At 44.4% G+C, this 19696-nt stretch overlaps 1 pseudogene; it reads right to left on the bottom strand.

Moving 5' to 3' along the window:
• Positions 1–366: 366 nt before the first annotated feature.
• The window catches only part of LOC111980015 (WD repeat-containing protein 70-like), an 87943-nt pseudogene continuing 68613 nt past the window's right edge, over positions 367–19696 (bottom strand).

The raw sequence follows: 19696 nt of genomic DNA, 5'->3' as shown, positions 1-19696 counted from the left end.
CTCTGAGTAAGGGAATATGTGAGCATTCAAGAGAACAGCTGGGCTGCAAACTTCTCTCAAAGCATCACAGCTAAACAGACAGCTGGGAGCCATTTAGTCAGGAAATGTACAGCACCTCAGCTTATTGACTGAGGGTCAGGCAGAGTGTTTGTGTGTGTGATAGACTGTACACACAGTGGGCATAGGAGTCCACAGAGGTCATTGGGGCAGCAGTGGCTCAGCAATTAGGTAAATGTGTTAGTAGGGGAACCCAAAAGGGGTTGCATTGTGTTGTTGTGACCCTGAACTGCAATGGTATTACTGTATTAAATCTAATCTTGAATGTGAGTGGCCTATCCATTTCAAGGAAGAGAGCTCTAACATTGGTCAAGCCCAACGCCAGACTTGTGGGACCGCATTAGGGTCCACTCTGTCTTTCTCCAGCTGTTTCTTAGTGCTGTGCTGCCGGGCATCATGGTACATGGGAAGAGCATGGGCTGGAGGGAGAGAGAAAACGAGAGAGAGAAACTGAGACAGAGAGAAAGCGAGAGACAGAGGGAAAGAGACCGAGAGAGCGCGAGAGAGAGAAAGAGAGAGAGCCAGAGACAGAGAGAGAGCGATAGAGAGCGAGAGAGAGAGAGAAAGAGAGAGAAAAAGAGAAACAGAACATGAGGGATAGAGAGAACAAACACAAAACACATAGACTAACAAACATGTCAACAGGCCATACTGTGTGTGTGTGTGTTTGTGTGTGTGTGTGTTGTGTGTGTGTGTGTGTGTGTGTGTGTGTGTGGTGTGTGTGTGTGGTGTGTGGTGTTGTGTGTGTGTGTGTGTGTGTTTGTGTGTGTGTGTGTGTGTGTGTGTGTGTGTGTGTGTGTGTGTGTATGTGTGTGTGTGTGTGTGTGTGTGTGTTGTGTGTGTGTGTGTGTGTGTGTGTGTTGTGTGTGTGGTGTGTTTTCTCAAGGGTTACAGAGACACACTTAGTGTAGTGCTAGATGAAGTGATTTCCATTCAGGAGCCCCTGTTGTCACTGCTCAGTGTTAATTCTTCTCCTCCACGCTACATTAAACAAAAAGTTACTGTTAACAGATCCCCACTCTTTTCTCAATGGGCCATCACCACGCTCCTCTTCCTTCTAATTTTCCAGCGCTAGGGCACAGGTTTGTCACTCAGCGACCATGACCTTTACTCTCACAGCCTGTCAGCGTGGCGATGAAATCACATGATGGATATTAAAAAGGGTTCTGTCGCCTAAACAATAAGCTGTGTTTCCCTACTAGTCAATCACGGCTCAGCCAGGTGTCTGGTCCTCCTATTCCTGTTCATACCTCAGTGAGAGATATACAAGGCTGACAGAGGAGAGCCACGCATCGTCCCATGCATAGTGCAGCAGTGATTAGTGTGGAAATGACAGACTGTCTGGGTTAAGACTGGTCAAGTGTGGTGGGTTGTAGGAAGGGGGGGTGTTGATTTAGGAGAGGGTGAGTGGGAGTATGAGAGGGAGTGTGTGTGTAAGCAGGGGGTATCACGCTGCCTGAGGTGGGAGAGGTGGCTGTCCCTGGCGTGCTGGAGCCCTGGTGGTTGACGCGTGGCCTCATGCCCTGTGGCGGTCTGCTCACTCACGGTCACCATCAGCTATGGGCCTGCACTGTGACAACACTGACTGAACACTGCCTGATGTCACCTCTGAAAGCTGTGTGTGTGTGAGAGAGTGAGTGTTGTGTGATACTGCTAGCATGTTTTGTGTGTCTGTGTGTGTCCCCAACATTAATACTATGCTTGTATATCTGAGTAACACTGTGGTGTGTGTTTGTGTGTGGTGTGTGTGTGTGTGTGTGTGTGTGTGGTGTGTGGTGTGTGTGTGTGTGTGTGTGTGTGTGTGTGTGTGTGTGTGTGTGTGTGTGTGTGTGTGTGTGTGTGTGTGTGTGTGTGTGTGTGTGTGTGTGGTGTGTGTGTGGGTGTGTGTGTGTGTGGTATGACGGTATTTTATGTTTTGAATAATCAAAGTTCTACATTTGCTTTATGAGTAGTGCGTGACCCTAGGGTGGCAACACATACAGTGGGGCAAAAAAGTATTTAGTCAGCCACCAATTGTGCAAGTTCCCCCACTTAAAAAGATGGAGAGGCCTGTTAATTTTCATCATAGGTACACTTCAACTATGACAGACAAAATGAGAAAAAAAATCCAGAAAATCACCATTGTAGGATTTTTAATGATTTATTTGCAAATTAATGGTGGAATAAGTATTTGGTCACCTACAAAAGCAAGATTTCTGGCTCTCAGAGACCTGTAACTTATTCTTTAAGAGGCTCCTCTGTCCTCCACTCGTTACCTGTATTAATGGCACCTGTTTGAACTTGTTATCAGTATAAAAGACCCCTGTCCACAACCTCAAACAGTCCCACTCCAAACTCCACTATAGCCAAGACCAAAGAGCTGTCAAAGGACACCAGAAACAAAATTGTAGACCTGCACCAGGCTAGGAAGACTGAATCTGCAATAGGTAGGCAGCTTGGTTTGAAGAAATCAACTGTGGGAGCAATTATTGGAAATGGAAGACTACAAGACCCTGATAATCTCCCTCGATCTGGGGCTCCACGCAAGATCTCACCCCGTGGGGTCAAAATGATCACAAGAACAGTGAGCAAAAATCCCAGAACCACACGGGGGGACCTAGTGAATGACCTGCAGGTGCTGGGACTAAAGTAACAAGCCTACCATCAGTAACACACTACGCGCCAGGGACTCAAATCCTGCAGTGCCAGACATGTCCCCCTGCTTAAGCCAGTACAGTCCAGGCCCGTCTGAAGTTTGCTAGAGAGCATTTGGATGATCCAGAAGAAGATTGGGAGAATGTCAGATGAAACCAAAATATAACTTTTTTGGTAAAAACTCAACTCGTCGTGTTTGGAGGACAAAGAATGCTGAGTTGCATCCAAAGAACACCATAACCTACTGTGAAGCATGGGGGTGGAAATCAATGCTTTGGGGCTGTTTTTCTGCAAAGGGACCAGGACGACTGATCCGTGTAAAGGACAGAATGAATGGGCCATGTATCGTGAGATTTGAGTGAAAACTCCTTCCATCAGCAAGGGCATTGGAGTGAAACGTGGCTGGGTCTTTCAGCATGACAATGATCCCAAACACCGACCGCCCGGGCAACGAAGGAGTGGCTTCGTAAGAAGCATTTCAAGGTCCTGGAGTGGCCTAGCCAGTCTCAGATCTCAACCCCATAGAAAATCTTTGGAGGGAGTTGAAAGTCCTTGTTGCCCAGCAACAGCCCCAAAACATCACTGCTTCTAGAGGAGATCTGCATGGAGGAATGGGCCAAAATACCAGCAACAGTGTGTGAAAACCTTGTGAAGACTTACAGAAAACGTTTGACCTCTGTCATTGCCAACAAAGGGTATATAACAAAGTATTGAGTTAAACTTTTGTTATTGACCAAATACTTATTTTCCACCATAATTTGCAAATAAATTCATAAAAAATCCTACAATGTGATTTTCTGGATTTTTTCCCCTCATTTTGTCTGTCATAGTTGAAAGTGTACCTATGATGAAAATTACAGGCCTCTCTCACCTTTTTAAGTGGGAGAACTTGCACAATTGGTGGCTGACTAAATACTTTTTTGCCCCACTGTATATTCTAAATTATTTCAATGGGTCTTTCTCCATTCTGATTGTTTTATACCGTTCAATTCAACCCCACCAAAAATTCAGCATTTTCATAAATTTATGCATTTCATACGCTCATTTGAGGTCATTCCACACGGCCACGTAGGACTGCACAATTTGGGCGAACAATCAAGGTCTTATTTTTAACCAAAATGTTGCAATTACGATTTGACTTGTGATTTAGAGCAAAACACTTGGGTGAACTGTTGGAATCATGGAAATATAATGATTATTCTAATTCTACAGTTAGAATATAACAGTGGGAACTTTGACTACAGTGTTTGACATGACAGAAAATTAAAATGCCAGGAAGGTGTTATTGTGACAGGGTAGTGTTGACAAGTGTTTCCTAGGGCTTTGCTTATTCCTCTTTGATTTAGAAGATACTGTTGCACAAAAAAGCATGCAGATGTAGGTCTACACCATCACTGACAATATCAGGCTGTATAGCTAGTTACGTTTGCTCTGACTCAGCTAGCTAGCAATTAGCATTAGCGACTAAGAAGATATAGGCCCAACTAACTAAGAAAATACAAACAAGCTTTTTTCAGATGTCAGAAACACAAACTAATAGTGTAATTATAGAATGCTAGTGTATTTTAATTAAGAAGCAAAGTGAAAACAGCATCGTTGATGTCAACATTGTTGTATGTGCTGCATTGACCAGGCAGAGACCCCTGTCACTCAAGGAGCGTGTTTGTTGTTCCTCCAACACTATCCAACACTATCCTGTCACAGGATACTGTACTCTCTCTTGAAAGAGAGTAGAGATGACTCAAGTAGCGAAGGTAACTATAAAAATGGAAGTTACACACAGCATATTTATTTTTATTTTTTTATTTTACCGTTATTTTACCAGGTAAGTTGACTGAGAACACGTTCTCATTTGCAGCAACGACCTGGGGAATAGTTACAGGGGAGAGGAGGGGGATGAATGAGCCAATTGTAAACTGGGGATTATTAGGTGACCGTGATGGTTGAGGGCCAGATTGGGAATTTAGCCAGGACACCGGGGTTAACACCCTACTCTTACGTTAAGTGCCATGGGATCTTTAATGACCTCAGAGAGTCAGGACACCGTTTAACGTCTCATCGAAGACGGCACCTACACAGAGCAGTGTCCCCAATCACTGCCCTGGGGCATGGGATCTTTGTTTAGACCAGAGGAAAGAGTGCCTCCTACTGGCCCTCCAACACCACTTCCAGCAGCACCTGGTCTCCCATCCAGGGACTGACCAGGACCAACCCTGCTTAGCTTCAGAAGCAAGCCAGCAGTGGTATATATCACATTTAACAAACCAAACATTCAAATAATGTTATAGAAGGTAAAGTAAAAACCCAAACCGGTCCATGCATCAATACCGGTATATCGTCAAATACGGTATACCGCCCAGCCCTATTGTGTGTGTGACTGTGTGTGTGTGTTGAGGTACTTACGTGTGATGATGTATTCTTGCATCAGTGTCTCTCTTTCATCTTGCTCTTCACCACACACAGCTTAGCCCCCCTGCACACAGAGAGTTAGCGACGCCACACAGTTCATATTTTATTCTGTGAGAGAGACAAGGTCAGCTTTATACACCGTTCTCAAACATGGCTGCCTGTAGGTTAGAGATGGATCACAGGCCAGTCTCTTCTGCTCTGCTCCTAACAGGATGGAGTCTAGACAACCCACTTCAGGCCCATTATCAAATATACACACTATTGTTTCTCGCTGGGAGAAACGTTTGTACAGTGAAATGAGAAAAAGACTGACAATGTACAGGACAGCTAAAAACGTGTCATAAAAAAAAAAAACAGCTGTCGTACCAGCCACCACAAAGGTAAACATTCTCAGCTCAGTGTACCTGTGACTCTTGACAGAGTCATAGTAGACCTTAGCCAATACAATTCCAGTCCGCACCATAATCTGATTCAGCTTGGGATGCCAGAGACAGCGCACCACACCCTGAGAGAGACACAGAGAAACAGAGACAGGAGATGAGCTATACAGAGACAATGATTCGTAGCGATGGAGTGGATACATTGTGGTCGTAGTTTGTGCTATTGACCGCGGTAGACTGTAGATGTAGAGTGGGACGCGGCAGGTTTTTATCAGTCGGAGTGGTCTCTGCATTAGTTGACTATATTTGGTCGTCAGGACGGGGCCTAGATCCCTCAGTCTGTGTGTGACAGATGGCTTGCTGCCAAGGGCAAATGTGACCACGCTCATCCAGAGTGTGTGTGGTGTGTGTGCACGTGCAAGTGTGTGTGTTTAACAGTGATGAAGCACTTGAGAGTGCACGTGTGCACTATTTTTGTGAGAGACTTCCAGTTTATGGGTGGAAATTCTGAGAGATGCTAAGCAGATGTGTGGCAGGTAGCACATTAGTGGCTGGACGTTGGATGTTTCTGAATGTACAGCAGTCTTCTCACTCAGGCTTGCTGTGCTCTCTCAGTCTCTCTAAGAACCTCTGTAACAAAGAGGCCTAGTGTAGGAATGGAAGAGGATGCAATAATCCCACACATAATGAAAAAGGTTTATGACTGATGCTGGGCACAGTAGGTAGTATTACAAGCAGTAATACAAGCTGTAGGGAGCATTACAAGCTGTGGGCAGTATTACAAGCTGTAGGGAGCATTACAAGCTGTGGGCAGTATTACAAGCTGTGGGCAGTATTAACAAGCTGTAGGGAGCATTACAAGCTGCAGTATTACAGGTGGGCAGTATTACAAGCTGTAGGGAGCATTACAAGCGTGGCAGTATTACAAGCTTGTAGGGAGCATTACAAGCTGTGGGAGCAGCTTAGTTACAAGCTGTGGGCAGTATTACAAGCTGTGGGCAGTATTACAAGAAGTGGGCAGTATTACAAGCAGTGGGCAGTATTACAGAAAGTGGGCATATTACAAGCTGTGGGCAGTATTAAAGCTGTAGGGAGCATTACAAGCAGTGGGCAGTATTACAAGTAGTGGGCAGTATTACAAGAAGTGAGCAGTACTACAAGCTGTGGCAGTATTACAAGCTGTGGGCAGTATTTCAAGAAGTGGGCAGTATTTCAAGAAGATTAGAAAGCTATCGCGGTCATCCCCTCTTCAAAGGGGGTGACACTCTAGACCTAAATAGTTACAGACCTACAGTGGGGAGAACAAGTATTTGATACACTGACGATTTTGCAGGTTTTCCTACTTACAAAGCATGTAGAGGTCTGTAATTTTTATCATAGGTACACTTCAACTGTGGAGAGAAGGATTCTAAAACAAAAATCCAGAAAACACATTGTATGATTTTTAAGTAATTAATTTGCATTTTATTGCATGACATAAGTATTTGATACATCAGAAAAGCAGAACTGAATACTTGGTACAGAAACCTTAGTTTGCAATTACAGAGATCATACGTTTCCTGTAGTTCTTGACCAGGTTTGCACACACTGCAGCAGGGATTTTGGCCCACTCCTCCATACAGACTTTCTCCAGATCCTTCAGGTTTCGGGGCTGTCGCTGGGCAATACGGACTTTCGGCTCCTCCCAAGATTTTCTATTGGGTTCAGGTCTGGAGACTGGCTAGGCCACTCCAGGACCTTGAGATGCTTCTTACGGAGCCACTCCTTAGTTGCCCTGGCTGTGTGTTTCGGGTCGTTGTCATGCTGGAAGACCCAGCCACGACCCATCTTCAATGCTCTTACTGAGGGAAGGAGGTTGTTGGTCAAGATCTCGCGATAACATGGCCCCATCCATCCTCCCCTCAATACGGTGCAGTCGTCCTGTCCCCTTTGCAGAAAAGCATCCCCAAAGAATGATGTTCCACCTCCATGCTTCACGGTTGGGATGGTGTTCTTGGGGTGTACTCATCCTTCTATTCCTCCAAACACGGCGAGTGGAGTTTAGAGCAAAAAGCTCTATTTTTGTCTCATCAGACCACATGACCTTCTCCCATTCCTCCTCTGGATCATCCAGATGGTCATTGGCAAACTTCAGACGGGCCTGGACATGCGCTGGCTTGAGCAGGGGGACCTTGCGTGCGCTGCAGATTTAATCCATGCCGGCGTAGTGTGTTACTAATGGTTTTCTTTGAGACTGTGGTCCCAGCCTTCTTCAGGTCATTGACCAGGTCCTGCCGTTGTAGTTCTGGGCTGATCCCTCACATTCCTCATGATCATTGATGCCCACGAGGTGAGATCTTGCATGGAGCCCAGACCGAGGGTGATTGACCGTCATCTTGAACTTCTTCCATTTTCTAATAATTGTGCCAACAGTTGTTGCCTTCTCACCAAGCTGTTGCCTATTGTCCTGTAGCCCATCCCAGCCTTGTACAGGTCTACATATTATCCCTGATGTCCTTACACAGCTCTCTGGTCTTGGCCATTGTGGAGAGGTTGGAGTCTGTTTGATTGAGTGTGTGGACAGGTGTCTTTTATACAGGTAACGAGTTCAAACAGGTGCAGTTAATACAGGTAATGAGTGGAGAACAGGAGGGCTTCTTAAAGAAAAACTAACAGGTCTGTGAGAGCCGGAATTCTTACTGGTTGGTAGGTGATCAAATACTTATGTCATGCAATAAAATGCAAATTAATTACTTAAAAATCATACAATGTGATTTCTGGATTTTTGTTTTAGATTCCGTCTCTCACAGTTGAAGTGTACCTATGATAAAAATGACAGACCTCTACATGCTTTGTAAGTAGGAAAACCTGCAAAATCGGCAGTGTATCAAATACTTGTTCTCCCCACTGTATATCCATCCTTCCCTGCCTATCTAAAGTCTTCGAAAGCCAAGTTAACAAACAGATCACTGACCATTTCGAATCCCACCGTACTTTCTCCGCTGTGCAATCTGGTTTCCGAGCTGGTCACGGGTGCACCTCAGCCACGCTCAAGGTACTTAACAATATCATAACCGCCATCGATAAAAGACATTACTGTGCAGCCGTCTTCATCGACCTGGCCAAGGCTTTCGACTTTGTCAATCACCGTATTCTTATAGGCAGACTCAACAGCTTCGGTTTCTCAAATGACTGCCTCGCCTGGTTCACCAGCTACTTCTCAGATAGAGTTCAGTGTGTCAAATGGGAGGGCCTGTTGTCCGAACCTCTGGCAGTCTCTATGAGGGTGCCACAGGGTTCAATTCTCGGGCTGACTCTTTTCTCTGTATATATCAACGATGTCGCTCTTGCTGCTGGTGATTCCTTGATCGACCTCTACACAGACGACACCATTCTGTATACATCTGGCCCTTCTTTGGACACTGTGTTAACAAACCTCCAAACGAGCTTCAATGCCATACAACACTCCTTCCGTGGCCTCCAACTGCTCATAAACGCTAGTAAAACTAAATGCATGCTCTTCAACCGATTGCTGCCCGCACCCGCCTGCCTGACTAGCATCACCGCTCTGGATGGTTCTGACTTAGAATATGTGGACAACTACAAATACCTAGGTGTCTGGCTAGACTGTAAACTCTCCTTCCAGACTTATATTAAGCATCTCCAATCCAAAATTAAATCTAGAATCTGCTTCCTATTTCGCAACAAAGCCTCCTTCCCTCATGCTGCCAAACATACCCTCGTAAAACTGACTATCCTACCGATCCTCGACTTCAGCGATGTCATTTAAAAAATAGCTTCCAACACTCTACTCAGAAAACTGGATGCAGTCTATCACAGTGCCATCTGTTCTGTCACCATAGCCCCATATACCACCCACCACTGCGACCTAAATGCTCTCGTCGGATGGCCCTGGCTACATATTCGTCGCCAGTCCCACTGGCTCCAGGTCATCTATAAGTCTTTGCTAGGTAAAGCTCTGCTTTATCTCAGCTCACTGGTCACCATAGCAACACCCACCCGTAGCACGCGGTCCAGCAGGTACAGTTGAAGTCGGAAGTTTACATACAAATAGGTTGGAGTCATTAAAACTTGTTTTTCAACCATTCCACAATTTTCTTGTTAACAAACTATAGTTTTGGCAAGTCGGTTAGGACATGTACTTTGTATATGACACAAGTCATTTTTCCAACAATTGTTTACAGACAGATGATTTCACTTATAATTCACTGTATCACAATTCCAGTGTGTCAGAAGTTTACATACACTAAGTTGACTGTGCCTTTAAACAGCTTGGAAAATTCCAGAAAATTATGCCATGGCTTTAGAAGCTTCTGATAGGCTAATTGACATAATTTGAGTCAAACTCACAGCCTCTTTGCTTGACATCATGGGAAAATCAAAAGAAAAAAGCCAAGACCTCAGCAAAAAAATTGTAGACCTCCACAAGTCTGGTTCATCCTTGGGAGCAATTTACAAACGTCTGAAGGTACCATGTACATCTGTACAAACAATAGTACGCAAGTATAAACACCATTGCACCACGCAACCGTCATACCGCTCAGGAAGGAGACGAGTTCTGTTACGGCAGATTTCCTCCTCTTCGTCAGAAGAGGAGGTGTAGGGATCGGACCAAAACGCAGAGTGGAAAGTGTCCATGTTTTATTCACAATAAACTGAACACTACACGAAACAAAATAACAAAAGATAATCTAACCGAACAACAGTCCCGTGTGGCACGAACACTGACACGAAATACAAACACCCACAAACACACACGTGAACCCCGGCTGCCTAAGTATGATTCTCAATCAGGGACAACGATTGACAGCTGCCTCTGATTGAGAATCATACCAGGCCGAACGCACAAAACCCCAACATAGAAAACAACACATAGACAACCCACCCAACTCACGCCCTGACCATACTAAATAAATACAAAACAAGAGAAAACAGGTCAGGAACGTGACAAGTTCTGTCTCCTAGAGATGAACGTACTGTGGTGCGAAAAGTGCAAATCAATCCCAGAACAACAGCAAAGGACCATATGAAGATGCTGGAGGAAGCAGGTACAAAAGTATCTATATCCACAGTAAAACGAGTCCTATATCGACATAACCTGAAAGCCCGCTCAGCAAGGAAGAAGCCACCGCTACAAGACCGCCATAAAAAAGTCAGACTGCGGTTTGCAACTGCACATGGGAACAAAGAATGTACTTTTTGGAGAAATGTCCTCTGGTCTGATGAAACAAAAATAGAACTGTTTGGCCGATAATGACCATTGTTGTGTTTGGAGGAAAACGGGGGAGGCTTGCAAGCCGAAGAACACCATCCCAACCGTGAAGCACGGTTGTGGGGGTACCGTGAAGCAGCATCATGTTGTGGGGGTGCCTTGCTGCAGGAGGGACTGGTGCACTTCACAAAATAGATGGCATCATGATGAAAGAAATGTATGTGGATATATTGAAGCAACATCTCAAGACATCAGTCAGGAAGTTAAAGCTTGGTCGCAAATGGGTCTTCCAAATGGACAATGACCCCAAGCATACTTCCAAAGTTGTGGCAAAATGGCTTAAGGACAACAAAGTCAAGGTATTGGAGTGTCCATCACAAAGCCCTGACCATCACAAAGCCCTGGGCCGAACTGAAAAAGCGTGTGCGAGCAAGGAGGCCTATAAACCTGACTCAGTTACACCAGCCCTGTCAGGACGAATGGGCCAAAACTCACCCAACTTATTGTGGGAAGCTTGTGGAATGCTACCCGAAACATTTGACCCAAGTGAAACAATTTAAAGGCAGTGCTACTAAATACTAATTAACCCCAGATTGACTAATTGAAGGAAATAAAAGCTGAAAAAAATCAACCTCTCTGCTTTTATTCTGACATTTCACATTCTTAAAATAAAGTGGTGATCCTAACTGACCTAAAACAGGGAATTTTTACTAGGATTAAATGTCAGGAATTGTGAAAAACTGAGTTTAAAAGTATTTGGCTAAGGTGTATGTAAACTTCCGACTTCAACTGAATATCTCACTGGTCATCTCCAAAGCCAACACCTCCTTTGGACGCCTTTCCTTCCAGTTCTCTGCTGCCAATGACTGGAACGAATTGCAAAAATCGCTGAAGTTGTAGACTTATATCTCCCTCACTAACTTTAAGCATCTGCTATCTGAGCAGCTTACCAATCGCTGCAGCTGTACACAGCCCATCTGTAAATAGCCCATCCAACTATCTACCTCATCCCCATATTGTTTTTATTTACTTTTTTTGCTCTTTTGCACACCAGTATTTCTACTTGCACATCTTCATCTGCACATCTATCACTCCAGTGTTAATTTTCTAAATTGTAATTACTTCGCTACTATGGCCTATTTATTGCCTTACCTCCTTACTCCATTTGTATATAGATTTTTCTATTGTGTTATTGACTGTACTTTTGTTTTTCCCACATGTAACTTTTTTGTCGCACTGCTTTGCTTTATCTTGGCATGGTCGCAGTTGTGAATGAGAACTTGTTCTCAACTGGCCTACCTGGTTAAATAAAGGTGAAATATATTTAAAAAAAATAATGTGGGGAGTATTACAAGCTGTGTGCAGTATTACAAGCTGTAGGGAGCATTCCAAGAAGTGGGCAGTATTACAAGCTGTGTGCAGTATTACAAGAAGTGGGCAGTATTACAAGCTGTGGGCAGTTACAAGCAGTTGTCACGACTGCCGCCGAAGTCGGGTCCTCTCCTTGTTCGGGCGGCGCTCGGCGGTCGGCGTCGCCGGTCTTCTAGCCATCGTCGATCCACTTTTCATTTTCCATTTGTTTTGTCTTGTTTTTCCACACACCTGGTTTCAATTCCCTCATTTACGTGTTGTGTATTTAACCCTCTGGTCCCCCCATGTCTTTGTGTGGGATTGTTTATTGTAGTGCTTGTGCACGTTCCCTGTGAGCACACAACGGGTTATTTTTGTGCCCATTTATCTTGTTGTTCTGGATGCTGTGGGTTTTGATTAATAAATCTCTGGTTATTACCCAGTTCTGCTCTCCTGCACCTGACTTCTCTGCCGCCAATTACGCACCCCGCTACAGCAGTGGGCAGTATTACAAGCTGTAGGGAGCATTACAAGCTGTGGGCAGTATTACAAGCTGTGGGCAGTATTACAAGCAGTGGGCAGTATTACAAGCTGTGGGCAGTATTACAAGCTGTGGGCAGTATTACAAGCAGTGGGCAGTATTACAAGCTGTGGGCAGTATTACAAGCAGTGGGCATGGATGGAGTATTAGTGTGGATTGGAAGACCCTAGTTAACCCCAGTTTGACAAAGTGAGCGTGTGGGTGGAGGGAGGGATTGTATGTACATGTGTAGCAGTGTGGTGTTTTTTGTGTGAGGTGTGTTTGCCAGAGAGAGAGTGGTGTAGCTGTGGCATGGCGTGCCCTGGCCCTGCGGGTGGATCAGGGTAGCCCTGTGGGGGGTGGGACAGGATGAGGAAGGGCAGGACTAAGGGTGCTGTGCTGTGGGGAGGGTTTGTGACAGCGTCAAAGCTGCTTAACGCACAGCTGTTCAGCCTCCCACCAGGCTCCCAGTGGTAAGGGGGAACCCCACACACACAGCAACACAAAACACCCTTATAAATGCACATACTTACACAATGCATAGGCATTACACATCATGCACTTACGTAAACAGTCAGCCAAACACCCCCACCCTCAGACCCCGCAGGCACCACCAGCAGCTGTGTGTGTGCCGAGTGAGTAAGTGTACTGGACATATAGGGGTTAATCTGCCCCACTGACCATGTGGTGGAGTAATTGATGATTTAGAAAGATCAAGAAAACGCTCCCAAACAGGACTTTAGGTAATCTATCCTATCAGCTTGAAGATTATAGATCATTTCATTTACATCACATGAGGATTTCCATTACACTCCAGTTGAGCTCAGAGACTTGACCCAGTAGCCTAACACAGGCAATAACCAAGTAGAACAACAGTCCAGTCCGATCCAACCCAACTGACTTAGCCCAGTCAAGTATAGCCCAGGCCAGCAGAGCTATGCAGTAGCCTCACCCAGGCGACCCAGCAGTAGGGTTCCAATGTGGATTTTCAGAGCCATGTGTTTATAGTGTGTTTATAGTGTGGGGAATACACTGTTTACACTCCTACTCCACTACATCACACCATGAAGGAGATGAGAGAGGCTATTTAATCAGCTATTCAATAGCATTCTTTCTCTGCCTCCTGTCTGAAAAGAGAACATGTAGTGGATAGTATCTATCAATGTGTGGCTGATGAAGAGAAACAAATTGGTTAGATTTTGGTTAGTCAAACTGAGCATGTTTTTGATCTTCAGAAAGAACTTCCTGGCCCTTGGTTAGCTGCCAGTGTGTTCATTTTAACAGGGGTATTGCTGTTGACAGAGAGAGATAAATGGTGGCCCGGCAGAAACAGAAGGGAGAAAGGACCACAGCTGACTATTTACCCACAGCAGCCAAACATCTAGCTTTGGTATAAGTAAAGGGGGAAATCTCAATTAAAGTGTGAGTTTGCCTTAGCACCCCATAACCGACATCAGAATGAACTCCAAATAGGCCATTGTGGAGGAGCAGTGTACTGACCCACAAAGAGGAGAACCATAGCCCATTTGCCCCTGTCCCACCTTTCACCCTCCTCCTCCCTCTAAAGATGAAAGCCTAAACCTCTCCATCAAAGAAAGAAGGAGAGGGAGAGGCAGGCTTCTGTTTGAGAGCCACCACGCGTGAGAAGTGAAGTGTAGAGTACAAACATCAACACACAGACACGCTATGGGAATGTGAGGTAGGGACACACAACACAACTAAACACAACTTATCTAGGTCTTCCCCATTTCTTCCCAGGGCAATCTACTGTAGGATTTCCAGGACTGCTACATCCACTAGTACTCTCACTGAGAGGTATTTCTCTGAGATATTTCCCACTGTACCTCAGTGGGAGTGAGTCTGTGAGTTGTCAACAGGTTCATGGCCTCCTGTGATAGACAGAGATAAGTTAAGAGTGGATGGAGTATTTACCTTATCCAGGATTTAAAAAATCTTCCGTTCCTTAGCACAGCCTATGGCCCAGGTCTGGGTTTATGCAGACTGTTTAGTTACCTTGCCTTTCACTCGACTGTATGGTACACCACTTCATAAAGACAGCACTTAAATTCTTAACCCATCTCAGAGCAGGACGGGCTAGTGTAAACACAGTAAATTGCTCATTCGTCAGGTCCCGAGTGCACCCCCCACCCCCCCAAAATTAACTTTACTACCTAGCTCTGCTTATCTGGTTTGGGATGGGGAAGGTACTAAATATACATGGGTACAGGCACTTAAAGGTGTGTCTCTCTCTCTGTAGGCTGTACCAGGCCTGCTGTCAGACAGGAGAGGGAGAGGTGATGGCAGCCGGCTGGAAGAGGAGAGAGGCAGGGCGCAACATGGCCGCTGTAACCCCAAGGAGAGGATAGCCGAACCTGGCTGTCAGGCCTGGACCAGAGGGATACTGAGTTAGAAGCTATTAGCCTCCATCAGACCTCACTGTTATGACTACAAATACACTCTGCTAAATCCCCTGGCCGACAGAGACAGTAGAGTTGGAGATAGAGAGAGGGAGGGAGACAAATCAAATCAAATTGTATTTGCCACATGCGTCGAATACAACAGGTGTAGATCTTACTGTGAAGCACTTACTTACAAGCTTCTCTAGGGTAGGGGGCACTATTTTCACCTCCGGATGAAAAGCGTGCCCAAAGTAAACTGCCTGCTACTCAGGCCCAGAAGCTAGGATATGCATATAGTGAGTATAACAGAACTGATTTGGCAGGCGAAAACCTGAGAAAACTCCATCCAGGAAGTAGGATTTTTTGTTTGTTTGTAGTTTTCTATTCAATGCCATTACAGTATCCATTGACTTAGGACTCAAATTGCAGTTCCTATACCTTCCACTAGATGTCAACAGTCTTTAGAAATTGATTCAGGCTTGTATTCTGAAAAATGAGGGAGTAAGACCAGTCTGAATGACTGGACCCTAAAGTGTCACAGAGCTTTTTCATGCGCAATCCCGAGAGCACGCCTTTCTTGTTTACCTTTTATATTGACAACGTTATTGTCCGGTTGAATTATTATCGATTATTTAGGCTAAAAACAACCTGAGGGTTGAATATAAACATCGTTTGACATGTTTCTATTAACTTTATGGATACAATTTGGATTTTTGTCTGCCTGTTGTGACTGCGTTTGAGCCTGTGGATTACTGAAGAAAACGCGCAAAAAGAGAGACTTTATCGAACAAAACAAACATTTATTGAGAAAATTAATGTCTTCTGAGTGCAACCATATGAAGATCATCAAAGGTAAGTGATAAATGTTATCTCTATTTCTGACTTGTGTAACTCTTCTACTTGGCTGGTTACTGTTTGTAATGATTTGTCTGCTGGGCGATGTTCTCAAATAATCGTATGGTATGCTTTCGCCGTAAAGCCTTTTTGAAATCTGACACAGTGGTTGGATTCACAAGAAGTTGATCTTTAAACCTATGTATAACACTTGTATGTTTTCAGAATTTTTATAATCAGTATTTCTGTTTTTGAATTTGGCGCTCTGCAATTTCACTGGATGTTGGTCAGGTGGGACGCTACCGTCCCATGTACCCTAGAGAGGTTTTTAACCAACAATACAGATCAAAAAAATATTTACTAAATAAACTAAAGTTTTTAAAAAATCTAATCAATCAAAAAGTAACACAAGAAATGCACATTACAATAACGAGGCTATATACAGGGGGTACCGGTACCGAGTCAATGTGCGGGGGTACAAGTTAGTCTCTGTATTCAGATAGCCAAAAGGAGCGATGGAAAGGGATCGAGGTGGAAGAGGGGAGGGAGAAAAAGAGCTGCACTGTGCATACTGTAATGTATGACATCAAAGACACAGAGAAACATTACTCCCAACCAATGACTGTGCATACTGTACTGTATGACATCACAGACAACAGAGAGAACATACTCCCAACATGAGCTGTCATACTGTACTGTTATACATCACAGACAACAGAGAGAACATACTCCCAACATGAGCTGTGCATACTGTACGTTATGACATCACAGACAACAGAGAGAACATACTCCCAACGATGAGCTGTGCCATACTGTACTGTATGACATCACAGAAAACAGAGAGAACATACTCCCAACGATGAGCTGTGCATACTGTACTGTATGACATCACAGACAAACAGAGAGACATACTCCAACGATGCTGTGCATACTGTTACTGTATGACATCACAGACAACAGAGAGAACATACTCCACGATGAGCGGTGGCATTACTGTACTGTATGACATCACAGACAACAGAGAGAACATTTCCAACGATGGGCTGTGCATACTGTACTGTATGACATCACAGACAACAGAGAGAACATTTCCAATGATGGGCTGGTGGTGTGGTTTCAATTATCGACAGACCTCTCTCTCTGATCTGAACCTCTATTTAGCCAGGTGAAGAGAGCTATTTTGATTGGCTAATGCAAGACAGTCACTGCAGTGGAGTGTTGGTGAGGAGAACACCTGCAGCTGCTGTATCTCTAGAAGCATTATAGAGGTGTAAATAACTGCTACTCCATTTTATGTTATGGATCCATGCACTTTGCCTTGGCAACACATAGCATGTAGGTTCTCTACATGCAGATAGATTGTGTAGAACATTACTTCACATGCACATTAATATGTGTGTGAATGGACTATAATAATTTTGCTAGTTATACTATTTCATTCTCTATCTAGTGTTTACTGAAGCAATTGGAAAAGCATCTACTGTGCCTCTCCTGCCAACACTGGATGGAGATGACAGGCAGAGAATAGGGGTACATTTCTACCCTCTTTTCTGGCTTGGCTGGGCCTTCAAATCGTGTTCCTGACTCTTTTCTCCTCTCTTCTCTTTCTTCTAGATGGGCTTGGCAGGGTTGAGCTGGGTTTTCCAGTTCTCCCTGCACTGAAAGACGATCGTGCTACTGGCAAACCATAGTGTTGGGGGAACATCACCATTCTGGTCTCATCCACATGTAGCACAGTTGGTCACATAACTCAAGTCAGATGTTTTAATGAAAGGCTTTCTGTTGAAATGTAACAATGATACATGTAGGCTAATTGTGATGTTCAGAAACAAATGCATGGCTTGAATTACATCATGTAATACAAAGCCTTAGTCAATTGTTCCATAATTAACAACCCAGAACTTCCGACTTCCTGACGGTCTGCCCCCAGGTGGTAAGGGTAGGCAACAACACATCTGCCACGCTGATCCTCAACACAGGGGCCCCTCAGCGGTGCGTGCTTAGTCCGCTCCTGTACTCCCTGTTCACCCACGACTCCATGGCCAATCACGACTCCAACACCATCATTAAGTTTGCTGACGACACAACGGTGGTAGGCCTGATCACCGACAACGATGAGACCGCCTATAGGAAGGAGGTCAGAGACCTGGCAATGTGGAGCCAGGACAACAACCTCTCCCTCAACGTGAGCAACACAAAGGAGATGATTGTGGACTACAGGAAAGGGAGGGCTGAACAGGCCCCCATTAACATCGATGGGCTGTGGTGGAGCGGGTCGAGAACTTCAAGTTCCTTGGTTTCCATATCACCAACAAACTATCATGGTCCAAACACACCAAGACAGTCGTGAAGATGGCACGACAAAACCTTTTCCCCCTCAGGAGACTGAAAAGATTTGGCATGGGTCCCCAGATCCTCAAAAAGTTCTACAGCTGCACCATCGAGAGCATCCTGACCGGTTGCATCATCGCCTGGTATGGCAACTGCTCGGCATTCGACCGCAAAGCGCTACAGAAGGTAGTGCGTACGGACCTATACATCACTGGGGCCAAGCTTCCTGCTATCCAGGACCTCTATACTAGGCAGTGTCAGAGGAAGGCCCAAAAAACTGTCAAAGTCTCCAGTCACCCAAGTCATAGACTGTTCACTCTGCTACTGCACAGCAATCGGTACTGGAGCGCCAAGTCTAGGTCCAAAAGGCTCCTTAACAGCTTCTACCCACAAGCCATAAGACTGCTGAACGATTAATCAAATGGCCACCCGGACTATTTACATTGATCCCCCTCTTCCCTTTGTTTTTACACTGCTGCTACTCGCTGTTTATTATCTATGCATAGTCACTTTACCCCTACCTACATGTACAAATTACATTGAATAACCTGTACCCTCGCACATTGATTCAGTGCCAGTACCCCCTGTATATAGCCACATTATTGTTACGTAATCCTATTGTGTTATTTTTTTATTTAATTTTTTACTTTAGTTTATCTAGCAAATATTTTCTTAACTCTATTTCTTGAAGTGCAAGGATGCTTAGCAAACATTCACCTAGTAAGCATTTCACGGTAAGGTCTACATCTGTTGTATTCGGCGCAAGTGACAAATAACATTTGATTTGAAATAACTATTGATTTTCTGCATCATTTAAAAACGCTAAACTTAGATGTGTTTTGGTTGTTGAGTCAATTAGAGCATGCCCATTTCAAGCTCATCTTTCCCAAAAATAATGTTATTTCAGAATATTTAGGCAAGTTAGCTGGCTAACTCACTGATCCTACTTTGTAGAATGGCCCTCTGGTGGCTACTGGTTCTGTTGCATTGTGTGTACTGGTCTGTGTAATATACCCCTCTGGCCTAAGTAATTATGTTTAGTGTTTAGCAGTATCAGACCTTAATAATTGAGTACAGCAGTATCTACTGTATCAGACCTTATTAATTGAGTACAGCAGTATCTACTGTATCAGACCTTATTAATTAGCAGTATTACTGTTCAGACCTTATTAATTGAGTACAGCAGTATCTACTGTATCAGACCTTACTAATTGAGTACAGCAGTATCTACTGTATCAGACCTTATAATTGAGTACAGCAGTATCTAACGTATCAGACCTTATAATTGAGTACAGCAGTATCTACAGTATCAGACCTTTAATTGAGTACAGCAGTATCTACGGTATCAGACCTTATAATTGAGTACAGCAGTATCTACAGTATCAGACCTTATTGAGTACAGCAGTATCTACTGTATCAGACCTTATAATTGAGTACAGCAGTACACTGTATCAGACCTTATAATTGAGTACAGCAGTATCTACAGTATCAGACCTTATTGAGTACAGCAGTATCTACAGTATCAGACCTTATTAATTGAGTACAGCAGTATTACTGTATCAGACCTTAC

This window comes from Salvelinus sp. IW2-2015, linkage group LG20 (assembly GCF_002910315.2).
Source record: "Salvelinus sp. IW2-2015 linkage group LG20, ASM291031v2, whole genome shotgun sequence".
Classification (NCBI taxonomy): domain Eukaryota; kingdom Metazoa; phylum Chordata; class Actinopteri; order Salmoniformes; family Salmonidae; genus Salvelinus; species Salvelinus sp. IW2-2015.
The sequence above is the reverse complement of the archived record's forward strand: the minus strand, read 5'-3'. Positions and strand labels throughout refer to the sequence as shown.